Source organism: Oncorhynchus kisutch, linkage group LG22 (assembly GCF_002021735.2).
Source record: "Oncorhynchus kisutch isolate 150728-3 linkage group LG22, Okis_V2, whole genome shotgun sequence".
NCBI classification, from domain to species: domain Eukaryota; kingdom Metazoa; phylum Chordata; class Actinopteri; order Salmoniformes; family Salmonidae; genus Oncorhynchus; species Oncorhynchus kisutch.
The window spans coordinates 9,159,475-9,172,783 of record NC_034195.2 but is presented as its reverse complement, the minus strand read 5'-3'; positions in this window follow the sequence as shown (position 1 = coordinate 9,172,783).

The window sequence follows — 13,309 nt, the reverse complement described above, 5'->3', positions numbered from 1 at the left end:
GTGGCTAGTGATACATGTATTACATATAGACGGCAAGATGCAGTAGATGCAGCAGTTTAAATGAGTACAGTAGATGCATATACATATGAGATGAGTAATGTAGGGTATGTAAACATTATATTAAGTGGCATTGCTTAAAGTGGCTAGTGATACATTTTTACATCAATTTCTATCAATTCCATTATTAAAGTGGCTGGAGTTGAGTTAGTATGTTGGCAGCAGCCACTCAATGTTAGTGGTGGCTGTTTAACAGTCTGATGGCCTTGAGATAGAAGCTGTTTTTCAGTCTCTCGGTCCCTGCTTTGATGCACCTGTACCGACCTCGCCTTCTGGATGATAGCGGGGTGAACAGGCAGTGGCTCGGGTGGTTGTTGTCCTTGATGATCTTTATGGCCTTCCTGTGTCATCGGGTGGTGTAGGTGTCCTAAAGGTAGTATTGTTAACCTATGCCTAATACCATATCTTAATATGTGTATTGTTAAAAAAATGCATTTCCTGTAATTTCCTGTCATTTTTGTACAATATTCACTAGAACTCTCCTTCACAATGCCCAAGATTAGTGAATAGGTTACTTGAAAGTGAAAGTATGAAAGCTATCTACTTGTAAGAACATACATAAAACTAGTGGAACTTGCTATTACATTGAAATTGCATTATGCGATGTGGAACTTCATACAATGGGCATTTTCCAGACAAAGTTGAATGGTACAGTTCAATTCTTGTCAAATCCGTGTGGTTTATATAATATATATCTATATTGTTTTCAGCAATAGTAGCAGTTTTTATTCAATTTATGAGAAGGTGTTAAAGCTGGTCGCTCGCACGGGTCCGCATATCGACACGTCGAAGTTCCTCCACTGAAGGTCAAACCCCACTATGCAATGCGGCTTGCCGCTCAAGAAACGCTAGTGGACCGATGAGCGATTGCCGACTATCGGGTTGCCGATGGTCTGCTGCTGGAGGCCCGACCACAGCAAGCCGCTGACGGTGTGCCACCCAAAAACGCTGGCGGACCGACAGGTCATTGTTGGCTGGGCTGGTATTTCTAATGTACTACCAAGGTAAGCTTTCGGTTGTATTAAGTTATTGCTACAGGGGCAATAACAGCGTGATTGTAGCACATTCACTAACGCTTTAGTTCTAGTAGCTATGTTGGCTTACTGGTGCTCTTCCATGCCGTCCCTAGGAGGGCTGCGTCACTTGAGTGGGTTGGGTCACTGACGTGATATTCCTGTCTGGATTGGCGCCCCCCCTTGGGTTGTGCCGTGGCAGAGATCTTTGTGGGCTATACTCAGCCTTGTCTCAGGATGGTAAGTTGGTGGTTGATGATATCCTTCTAGTGGTGTGGGGGCTGTGCTTTGGCAAATTGGGTGGGGTTATATCCTGTCTGTTTGGCCCTGTCCGGGGTTATCGTCGGACAGGGCCACAGTGTCTCCTGACCCCTCCTATCTCAGCCTCCAGTGTTTATGCTGCAGTAGTTTGTGTCGGGGGGCTAGGGTCAGTCTGTTATATCTGGAGTATTTCTCCTGTCTTATCCAGTGTCCTGTGTGAATTTAAATATGCTCTCTCTAATTCTCTTTCTTTCTTTCTCTCGGAGGACCTGAGCCCTAGGACCATGCCTCAGGACTACCTGGCCTGATGACTCCTTGCGGTCCCCAGTCCACCTGGCTGTGCTGCTGCTCCAGTTTCAACTGTTCTGCCTGCGGCCATGGAACCCTGACCTGTTCACCGGACTGCTACCTGTCCCAGACCTGCTGTTTTCAACTCTCTAGAGACAGCAGGAGCAGAGACACTTTGAATGATCGGCTATGAAAAGCCAACTGAAATTACTCCTGAGGTGCTGACCTGTTGCACCCTCGACAACCGCTGTGATTATTATTATTTGATCCTGCTGGTCATCTATGAACATTTGAACATCTTGGCCATGTTCTGTTATAATCTCCACCCGGCACAGCCAGAAGAGGACTGGCCACCACTCATAGCCCAGTTCCTCTCTGGGTTTCTTCCTAGGTTCTGGCCTTTCTAGGGAGGTTTTCCTAGTTACCGTGCTTCTACTGCTGCATTGCTTGCTGTTTGGGGTTTTAGGCTGGGTTTCTGTACAGCACTTTTAGATATCAGCTGATTTAAGAAGGGCTTTATAAATTTAATTTGATTTGACTATGACTCAAGCTAATATGGAGACAACAATATAGGCTGTGTGTAGCAGTTATGGTATGATGGTTTGGCTTGGAAAGATGTTTTGGCCTGTTCACACAGCCTGGTCTCATAGACTAGATGTAGCATAGTAAATGTTAGTTTAGCATTTTAGCAAATTAGTAACCTTTCAATGACTTACAAATTTTTAGCTACTTTGCAACTACTTAGCAAGTTAGCCCCTTTAAGCTTACCCTTCCTCTAACCCTAAACTTAACTCAACCTAAACCCTAATCCCTAGGCTAGCTATCATTAGTTAGATAGCTAAAGTTAGCATTAGCCACCTAGGCATCTAGCTAACGTTAGTCACAACAATAGGTATTTGGTAAAATATATGTTTTACAAATTCCCGAAATGAATGATGGACATCCACAAATTAATAGATACGGTGCATTCGGAAAGTATTCAGACCCCTTCACCTTTTCCACATTTTGTTATGTCACAGCTTTATTCAAAAACACAAAATTGACCTCAGGTGCATCCTGTTTCCATTGATGATCCTTGATATGTTCCTACAACTTGATTGGAGTCCACCTACGGTACATTCAATTGATTGGAAATGATTTGGAAAGGCCCCATCATCTGTCAACATAAGGTCCCCCAGCTGACAGTCCATTTCAGAGTAAAAACCAAGCCATGAGGTCGAAGGAATTTACCATAGAGCTCCTAGTTAGGATTGTGTTGAGGAACAGATCTGAGGAAGGGTACCAACAAAAATTCTGCAGCACTGAAGGTCCCCAAGAACACAGTGGCCTCCATCATTCTTAAAAGGAACAAATTTGGAACCACCAAGACTCTTTCTAGAGCTGACTGCCCGGTCGCACTGAGCAATCGGGAGAAGGGCCTTGGTCAGTGAGGTGACCAAGAACCCCATGATCACTCTGACAGAGCTCCAGAGTTCCTCTGTGGCAATGGGAGAACCTTCCAGAAAGACTACCATCTCTGCAGCACTCCACCAATCAGGCTTTTATAGTAGAGTGGCCAGTAAAAGGCACATGACAGCCTGCTTGGAGTTTGCAAAAAGGCACCTAAAGACTCTCAGAACATGATAAACAAGATTCTCTGGTCTTATGAAACCAAGATTGAACTCATGTCAAGCGTCATGTCTGGATTAAACCTGGCACCATCCCTACATTGAAGCATGGGGGTGGCCGCATCATGTTGTGGGGATGGTTTTCAGTGGCAGGGACTGGGAGACTAGTCAGGATTGATGGAAAGATGAACGGAGCAAAGAACAGAAAGGTCCTTGGTGAAAACCTGCTCCAGAGCACTCAGGACCTCAGACTGGGTTTAAGGTTCACCTTCCAACAGGACAATGACCTTAAGCACACAGCCAAGACAACTCTGCAGGAGTGTCTTCGGGACAAGTCTCAATGTCCTTCCATCCTGACAGAGCTTGGGAGGATCTGCAGAGAAGGAGAGAAACTCCTCAAATACAGTGGTGCCAAGCTTGTAGCTTCATAACCAAGAACACTCAAGGCTGTAATTGCTGCTAAAGGTGCGTCAACAAAGTACTGAGTAAAGGGTCTGAATAATTATGTACAGTTGTCGGAAGTTTAAATGTATTTAGCTAAGGTGTAAGGTGTATTTAAACTTCCGACTTCAACTGTACATGTACATATTACCTGTACATATTACCTCAATTACCTTGACTAACCTGTACTAACCTGTGTTTTATGAGTGGGCTGATGCATAACAAGCGTTTTCAAGTGCAACTTTAGTAACAATGGTTTTGGAAACAAGCTCAGAGATTTAACGATGCTCCTACGAAGGTTCTAACGATTAAATTAGCCTTAACATGCTTTGGGAAACTGGGCCCTGGGCCTAAGTGTTATTTACTACTGCATATCATTTAAAACACATGGCAGATTGTCTATGAAGTAGGTTTGTGAGAGAATGGATTTGTGTAGACTAATATAATGAAAATGTATTTTCTTACAGGAGGTAGGCTACTTTGTCTCTCGACATCCATACTCAATTTTGTGGACCAATGTGGATGTTAGATTATAAAATCATAGAAACTGGAGGGAGTGAGAAATCACTATCTTCAATTCCTGTACAGTCCCATAAAGCTTGGAAAAGCCTGTTCCCTAGAGTCAAAGTGCGAAAGAACACCAATAGTTTGACATTTTATCTATTTCACTATCACACAGGTGGACAGTAGAGCAATCTCCCCCTACTCTCTTCCTCCTTCCTCTTTCTTCAGCTTCACACAATACCCCACCTGTATGCCCTTTAGAACTTTGTGAACCCATTTCAAAAGGAGGGTCTACTTCTTACAGTGCTTGCTCTTGTATCTCCCTCCCTGGTGGCCCGGCTGAAATGTCATGGATGGGATGGCAAGATGAGGTCTGTGTTGTGGTCAATGTCATCACCTCAAGACCAGAACAATAACTTTGGTGAAGTAATGAGAGTTGAAATAGGAGGAGCTTCTATCAAGTTAGAAAACCATGGTGGAGAAAGTCAACAAGTGCCTAAGGAGGGTTTGCTCACAAGAATGTAAAAACAAAATTCAACCAGGAAGAGTATTACAAAAGGGGGAAAGAACGAGACATGCTGCATGATAACCTGTAGTGGTCTCCTTATTAGTTAAAGGAAAAGGAGAGAAAGAAAAGAGAGACAGAGGTGGGACCTTTCTATTGACATCCAATCAACAATAACTGCTCATAAAAAAATACTAAATCAACACTAGATGCTGAGATCTGACATGGCATTTCAAGTAATATAATTTCTATATTGATGTTCTTATTGGCAGGTAAATTGTCATATTCCACTCCAGTTGCAATTGGTGCTGTTTAAGATTAGGGAGGATGTATACATTTTTTCATGAGCATGGCCTTATTTCTGATACAGCGTATTGGATGACTGTCATTCATATTCCATTCACACAGCTCAATGTACAGTGCTTTGCAAAAGTATTCATCCCCCTTGGCAATTTTCCTTTTTTGCTGCATTTACAACCTGTAACTTAAATGGGCATTTTTTGGATTCCATGTAATGGACATACACAAAATAGTCCAAATTGGTGAAATGAAAAAAATTACTTGTTTCAAAAACAAAAAACAGAAAAGTGGTGCGTTCATATGTATTCACCCCCTTTGCTATGAATCCCTTAAATAAGATCTGGTGGAACAATTACCTTGAGAAGTCACATAATTAGTTACATGAAGTCCTCCTGTGTGCAATCAAAGTGTCACATGATCCGTCACATGATCTCAGTATATATACACCTGTTCTGAAAAGGTCCCAGAGTCTGCAACACCACTAAGCAAGGTGCACCACCAAGCAAGATGCACCACGAAGACCAAGGAGCTCTCCAAACATTTCAGGGACAAAGTTGTGGAGAAGTACAGATCAGGGTTGGGTTAAAAAAAAAAAAAAAACTTTGAACATCCCAAAGAGCACTATTATTTAAAAATGTTAAGAATATGGCCCGACAACAAATCTGCCAAGAGAGGGTCGCCCACCAAAACTCACGGACCAGGAAAGGAGGGCATTAATCAGAGTCAACAAAGAGACCAAAGATAACCCTGAAGGAGCATTAACCTCTAGCGTCGAGCAATCCCGTACCCGGGAGCGTAATTATAGCCTCAAGCTCATTACCATAACGCAACGTTAACTATTCATGAAAATCGCAATTGAAATGAAAGAAATATATTCACTCACAAGCTTAGCCTTTTGTTAACAACGCTGTCATCTCAGATTTTCAAAATATGCTTTTCAACCATAGCTACACAAGCATTTGTGTAAGAGTATTGATAGCTAGCATAGCATTAAGTCTAGCATTCAGCAGGCAACATTTTCACAAAAAAAGGAAATCATTTACCTTTGAAGAACTTCGGATGTTTTCAATGAGGAGACTCTCAGTTAGATAGCAAATGTTCATTTTTTTCCAAAAATATTATTTGTGTAGGAGAAATCGCTCCGTTTTGTTCATCACGTTTGGCTAAGAAAAAAATCTGAAAATGCAGTCTACAACGCCAAACTTTTTACCAAATTAACTCCATAATATCGACAGAAACATGGCAAACGTTGTTTAGAATCAAACCTCAAGGTGTTTTTCACATATCTATTCGATGATAAATCATTAGTGGCAGCTGTGTTTCTCCTCGAAGCAAATGAAAAATACACGCAGCTGGAGATTACGCAATAATTGCAACGGAGGACACCAAGCGGCCACCTGGTAGATGTAGTCTCTTAAGGTCAATCTTCCAATGATTTGCCTACAAATACGTCACAATGCTGTCGACACCTTGGGGAAACGACAGAAAGTCTAAGCTCATTTGTGACCCATACACAGCCATATAAGGAGACATTGGAACACAGCGCATTCAAAATCTGGGGCACTTCCTGTATGAAATTTCATCTTGGTTTCGCCTGTAGCATTAGTTTTGTGGCACTCACAGACAATATCTTTGCAGTTTTGGAAACGTCAGTGTTTTCTTTCCAAAGCTGTCAATTATATGCATAGTCAAGCATATTTTCGTGACAAAATATCTTGTTTAAAACGGGAACGTTTTTTTATCCATAAATTAAAAGAGCGCCCCTTATATCCAAGAAGTTAAAGCTCCACAGTGGAGATTTGAGTATCTGTCCATAGGACCACTTTAAGCCATGCACTCCACAGAGCTGGGATTTACAGAAAACAGAAACAGTGAACAGAAAAAAGCCATTGCTTAAAGAAAGAAATAATCAAACACGTTTGGTGTTTGTCAAAAGGAATGTGGGAGACTCCCCAATCATATGGAAGAAGGCAATCTGGTCAGATGAGACTAAAATGTAGCTTTTTGGCTATCAAGAAAAACACTATGTCTTGCGCAAATCCAACACCTCTCACCACCCCGAGAACACCATCCCCACAGTTAAGCATGGTGGTGGCAGAATCATGCTGTGGGGATGTTTTTCATAGGCAGGGACTGGGAAACTAGTCAGAATTGAAGGAAGGACGAATGTCAATAAATAAAAATTCTTGAGGTAAACCTGTTTCAGTCTTCTGCGGGGCGGCAGGGTAGCCTAGTGGTTAGAGAGTTGGACTAGGAACTGGAAGGTTGCAAGTTCAAACCCCCGAGCTGACAAGGTATTCATCTGTCGTTCTGCCCCTGAACAGGCAGTTAACCCACTGTTCCTAGGCCGTCATTGAAAATAAGAATTTGTTCTTAACTGACTTGCCTGGTTAAATAAAGGTCAAATTAAAATTCCAGAGATTTGAGACTGGTTTACCTTCCAGCAGGATAATAACCCTAAGCATACTGCTAAAGCAACACTCGAGTAGTTTAAGGGAAACATTAAAATATCTTGGAATGGCCAAGTCAAAGCCCAGACCTCAATCCAATTGAGAATCTGTGGTACGACTTAAACATTGCTGTACACCGGCGGAACCCATCCAACTTGAAGGAGCGGGGCAGTTATGCCTGGAAGAATGGGCAAAAATCCCAGTGGCTAGATGTGCCAAGCTTATACAGACATACCCCAAGAGACTTGTAGCTGTAATTCCTGCAAAAGGTGGCTCGAACAAAGTATTGAATTTGGGGGGATGAATAGTTTTGCAAGCTCAAGTTCTGTTTTTTTTGTTTTTTTCTTGTTTGTTTCACAATAAAAAATATTTAGCATCTTCAAAGTGGGAGCAAATGACACAACCCTCCAAAAAAGGCATTTTATTTCCAGGTTATAAGGCAACAAAATAGGAAAAATGCCAAGAGGGGTAAATTCTTTCGCATGCCACTGTAGCAGCAACGTTAAAAAAAAGGCGGATTGGGGGTGAATTAAATTTGTCCGGATTGCCATTTGATTAGCTATTCAACAGGCTTGGGAGTGTAGAAGCTGTTAAGAAGCCTTTTGGACCTAGACTTGGTACCTGGTACCGCTTGCCATGGGGTAGCAGGGAGAACAGTCTGACTAGGGTGGCAGGAGTCTTTAGCCATGTTTAGGGCCTCCTCTGAGACCGCCTGGTATAGAGGTCCTGAATGGCAGGAAGCTTGGCCGCAGTGATGTACTGGGTCACATGCACTACTCTTTGTAGTGCCTTGCGGTCTGAGGCCGAGCACTTGCCATACCAGGCGGTGATGCAGCCAGTCAGGATGCTCTTGATGGTGCAGCTGTAGAACATTTTGAGGATCTGAGGACCCATACCAAATATTTCTCCTGAGGGGGAATAGGCGTTGTTGTGCCCTCTTCACATCTGTCTTGGTGTGTTTGGACCATAATAGTTAGTTGGTGGTGTGGACACCAAGGAACTTGAAGCTCTCAACCTGCTCCACTACAGCCCCGTTGATGAGAATGGTGGCGTGCTTGGCCCTCCTTTTCCTGTGTCCACGATCATCTCCTTTGTCTTGATCACGTTGACAAAGAGGTTGTTGTCCTGGCACTTCCAGGTCTCTGACTTCCTCCCTATAGGCTATGTCATCGGCAAACTTAATGATGATGTTGGAGTTTTGCTTGGCCATGCGGTCATGGGTGAACAGGAAGCACAGGAAGGGACTAAGCACACATCCCTGAGGGGCCCCCGTGTCGAGGATCAGCATGGCAGACGTGATGTTGCCTACCCTTACTACCTGGGGGTGGCCCGTCAGGAAGTCCAGAATCCATTTACAGAGGGAGGTATTTAGTCCCAAAGTCCTTAGCTTAGTGATTAGCTTTGAGGGCACTAGTTATAGTCAATGAATAGCATTGGTGTTTCTTTTGTCCAGGTGGGATACGGCACTGTTGCGTGCAATAGAGATTGCGTCATCTATGGATCATTTGGGGCCGTATGCAAATTGGAGTGGGTCGAGGGTTCCTTGGATGACGGTGTTGATGTGAGCCATGACCAGCCTCTCAAAACACTTCAAAGCACCAGTACTTCATGGCCACAGACGTGAGTGCTATGTCTCGGTAGTCATATAGGCAGGTTACCTTAGCTTTCTGGGGCACAGGGACCATGGTGGTCTGCATGAAACATGTAGGTATTGCTCACTTGGTCAGGGGGAGGTTGAAAATGTCAGTGAAGACACTTGCCAGTTGGTCCACACATGCTCTTAAGTACACGTCCTGGTAATCCGAGAAAGCACATTGTGACATCTTGTGTGCTATCAGAGACTTACACCTGAGAACAAAAGACCAGGCCTTCCGAACTGGGCTCAGAGATACCCAACGAAGACCTTCAACACGTAAATACATGCATTACGCTTCTTACCCATAAGAGCAACAGTTCAGGAAAGGCATTAAGACTAAACTAAGCGTAGTTTACAAATGTATCCAAGTGTTGTTTCTTTTTCTCTCTCTCTCTTCAAATCTCCATCTTGTGTAACCTGTCATATTGTGTTGTCCTGCTAGGGACTTGTCATCATATTACATTTCTAATCAATAACCTATGCCATCTGTGTGTATGTTAATCTTATGTTGTCATTTCGCTTGTTAGTAAATCAACTCAATTTGTGTGGTATGGAATGATTAGTCTCCGACGTTCAGAATGAGACTGATGAGGAAATTATTAATTAATGACTATGATATTGATATATTCTTGAGTAAATTTGGGAAACAGTAACTCATTAAGCAAACTTTTCCCATGGTGCCCCAGATTTCTGATGAGTTAATTGTTACCTGATTAATTTAATAGAGTAATAATTCAACGTAGGAGGTAATTATTCAAATTAATAGCAGTCATCACATTAATGATAGTCACGTCACAACAGTGCCTTTCCAAATCATGTCCAATCAATTTTGAGAAACATCTCAAGAATGATCAATGGAAACAGGTTACACCTGAGCTCAATTTTGAGTCTCATAACAAAGGGTCTGAATACCTATGTCAAGGTATGAGTTTGATATTTTTTAGACAATGTAGGAGGTATAAAGTTGTGATTCTGGTCCATTGTTTAGCTAGCTACATGCCTTAACAAAAGACTCCACTAATTTTGACAAAGTATTTTCATTTCAAGTTAGTGTGCTAGCGAAACATCTGCTCCAGCCATGATCACCACACAAAAAATAAAGAGCTAACACTGCCCAATGTGTGTCATAAGGGACACACGTCACTTAACCTATCAGGGGAGAAGACGAGTCCAGGTAGTCAATCCATGCTACCCAAAAAATCTCGCACTGTTAACACTGCACAAACACTAACTTGATGTCCCAACAATGAGCAAAGCAGGAACTCAAACCGGAACAGGGGATGGAGATAAACTGTGGGCCTCTCTCCACTGCAGCACAAACCAACCCTACTTCCACCAACACAAATCACAGGCGTGTAACCAAAGAAAGTAGCAACAGGCAGTATACAAATGTCACGTACTTTGTACGTGTACCACACTATGTAACTCCCAATCAAAGTAGTGCCCACAACATAACCCCATATACAAAGGTTAGCCAGACAATCACAAAGCACTTTACTTTGAAATACCACCTTAACCAGTTAGCAAATGCTACCAAACAAATGCGATTTCAGGGAGTAATTACACAAATGCCAGATGAGCGCCCACTTGTTACAACCTGGCTCAAGCTTGTAACAAACAATTGGAAACCACACACCGAGTAAAGGAATAACAAATCCTTTATTCCATGAGTAAACACTCACAACAATAATCAGATGAGGCATGAAGGTCAGTAAATTAGGTGTCAACTGCCACAGCCACAAACAAACAACCAAAGGTATGTAAGGAGAGAGATCTCTTACTGAATGGGGAAAAAGTGGCTTTATGCCACAGCTGAGCTTTCACAGGTGTGCCCCATCAGCACTGACGACCCTCCCAGCTCCGCCCACCTCTCCTACTATGCCCACAAATCTTCTGCAGGATGTAAGCACAGCAAAACCCAGTAGACAGAGCAGGGAGGGGCCGTCACATAGAAAAGGGTCTGAATACTTATTTAAAAAAGGTATCTGTTTTTTATTTGGAATACATTTGCAAAAAAATCTAGACCTGTTTTCCCTTTGTCATTATGTGGTACTGTGTGTAGATTGAGGCAAAACATTTATTTAATCAATTTTAGAATAATGCTGTAATGTAAAGAAAAAAATCTGAATGCACTGTGTATATGTGATGGGATGTATAGACATTATAGACAGTATGTGCGTAGAATATTTACCGTATGTAGAATACGTAGGATAGAATAGTCTATATATACACCAATAGTGTAATACGATGTCATAGACTAGAATCAAGTATGTTAATGAAATGAGTAAAACAGTATGCAAATATTAAAGTGACCAGTGTTCCATTATTAAAGTGACCAGTGATGCCATGTCTATGTACATGAGGCAGCAGCCTCTAAGGTGCACTGTTGAGTAACCAGGTGGTAACCAACTAGTGACAGTGACTAAGTTCAGGGCAGGGTACTGGGTGGAGGCCGGTTAGTGAAGGCTATTTAACAATCTGATGGCCTTGAGATAGAAGCTGTTTTTCAGTCTCCCGGTCCCGGGTTTGATGCACCTGACCTCGTCTTCTGGATAATAGAGGCCGTGGTTCGGGTGCTTGATGATCTTCTGGGCCTTCCTGTGTGATTGGGTGCTGTCAGTGTCCTGAAGGGCAGGCAGTGTTCCCTCTGTGATGCGTTGAGCAGATCGTATCACCCTCTGGAGAGCCTTGTGGTTGCGGGCGGTGCATTTACCGTACCAGGCGATGACATAGCCCGACATGATGCTCTCAATAGTGCATCTTTAAAAGTTTATGCGGGTCTTAGGGGCAAGACACATTTTTTCAGAATCCTGATATTGAGGAGGCTCTGTTGCGTCTTCTTCACCACACTGTCTGTGTGGGTGGACCATTTGAAATTGTCAGTGATGTGCACGCAGATGAACTTAAAGCTTTTCACCTTCACTGCAACCCCGTCGATATGGATGGGGGCGTGCTCACTCTGCTGTCTCCTGAAGTCCAAGATCCTTAATTTTGTTGACAATTCTTGACAATTGTCAGTGACCACTTTTTGCTGATGAGTGCTACTTTCAGAATTACTGGGTAAAAGTATACAAAAGTACCAGATAATCTCTTTTTTAAAAGATAAATAGGCTACATGTACATATATATTTTAATCATATTGAAATACACTACCGGTCAAAAGTTTAGGAACACATTCTCATTCAAGGGTTTTTCTTTATTTTTACTATTTCCTACATTTTAGAATAATAATGAAGACGTCAAAACTATGAAATAACACATATGGAATAATGTAGTAAACAAAAAAGTGTTAAACAAATCAAAAATATATTTCATATTTGAGATTCTTCAAATAGCTCTTTACCTTGATGACAGCTTTACACACTCTTGAAATTCTCTCATCCAGCTTCATGAGGTAGTCACCTGGAATACATTTGGCACCAATGGCACCGACAGAGATGGTTGCCTCGCTTTGCAAAACAACGACGACGCAGAAGGGGCAGACAGAGCGGTCTTCTGGTCAGGCTTCGTAGACGGGAACATCGCTCACCTCTCACAAGTATACTACTCGACAATGTCCAGTCTCTTGACAACAAGGTAGACGAAATTCGAGCAAGGATTGCCTTCCAGCGAGACATCAGAGATTGTCACGTTCTCTGTTTCACGGAAACATGGCTCTCTCGAGATATGTTGTCAGAATCGGTCCAGCCACCGAGCTTCTCCATGAATTGTACCAACAGAGATAACCACCTTTCTGGGAAGAGGAAGGGCGAATGTGTATGCTTTATGATTAACAACTCATGGTGTGATCATAACAACACACAGGAATTCAAGTCCTTCTGCTCACCCGACCTAGAATTCCTTACAATCAAAATGGCGGACATTCTACCTATCAAGATCATTCTCGTCAGTTATAGTCACAGCTGTGTACATCCCTTAACCTCTAGTGACACTCCATCCCATGAACCGGACCGTTGTCATCATCTGACACTAATTAGCATAACGCAACGGACATAAATCTTCCTAGAAAATATTCCTATTCATGAAAATCACAAGTGAAATATATTGGAACACAGCTTAGCCTTTTGTTAATCAGATTTTCAAAATATGCTTTACAGCCAAAGCTAGACAAGCATTTGTGTAAGTTTTTCGATAGCCTAGCATAGCATTATGCCTTGCTAGCAGCAGGCAACCTTGTCACGAAAATCAGAAAAGCAATCAAATTAAATTGTTTACCTTTGATGAACTTCGGATGTTTTCACTCACGA